Genomic DNA, 1,004 nt, shown 5'->3' with positions numbered 1-1,004 from the left:
TCAGCTGGGTTGTGGGGAAATTGGAAAATAAAGGGGGTGTTGACATGTATGAGTGTTGCTACATGTTTGTTTGTTTTTTGACAGACGGGTGAATTGCCCAGACACAGAGGTCTACCCGCTCGAGAGTCCAAATTGATTAAGTCGCTGGAGGGGATGGCTCAAATTGCTAAAGAACAGCAAGTAGATGATTGACACAGTTTACTGAGCCCGCTCCTCTGTATCCAGAGGATGATTGGGGTTATCAGTGCACTTTGGAATTGACTAGAGAGGCTGTGGACACAGGTAACTGCACCACCTTATCAAGGTTATATCCGCGAATTGACAAGCGTACGCAAACACGTCGATCCACGCCTAAACAAAATATTTACACATGTCTTGAATTTGCGACGGACGTGGTGAAAAACACTTTAACAATGTATGTACATCCAGGTGTGAACACGGCGCTGGAGGATTGGATGACGTCTGTGTTTGGGCAATGGAAGGGTGTGTTTATGTCTGCCATGTTTTCTCTTTTGGTTTTTCTAGGTTTGTTGCTGATCAGGTGTTGTCTCATTCCTCTGGTAAGGCAAGTGTTGGGTAATCTGGTGAGCAGGGTCATAGCTTCTGGTTCAGCGGGGTCAGCTGGTCCGGAACATATGATGCCTTTGCGAGAGGCCGCCTGGCGGAGGAGTGACACAATATCTGGGTAAAAGTTGGCCTTTTTTCTGAAGGCCAAAGAGGAGTGTGGAAAAGAGATATTTTATTTTGTATTTTTATGGTGACATTTTATAATCAGACCTATTATGGATTAATCATTTGTCATTGTTGAATCTGATGACAGTATAATCTTTGCTTTATATCTATGGTAATCTGAGTAAAGATTAGATATTATCATCACTGTAATCAAGTCTCAAATGGTATCCACAGCATTGTATTCACCGTCCAAACTGGAGGGTCCAGCAGGACCTTGTTCTAATTCATTTGCAGGCCTACATCAGAACATGCACATACAGAGTTATGTAAAC

Source organism: Haplochromis burtoni, unplaced genomic scaffold, assembly GCF_018398535.1.
Source record: "Haplochromis burtoni strain Fernald_Lab_line unplaced genomic scaffold, NCSU_Asbu1 Contig_2762, whole genome shotgun sequence".
Classification (NCBI taxonomy): Eukaryota; Metazoa; Chordata; class Actinopteri; order Cichliformes; family Cichlidae; genus Haplochromis; species Haplochromis burtoni.
Note: the sequence above shows the minus strand (reverse complement) of the source record.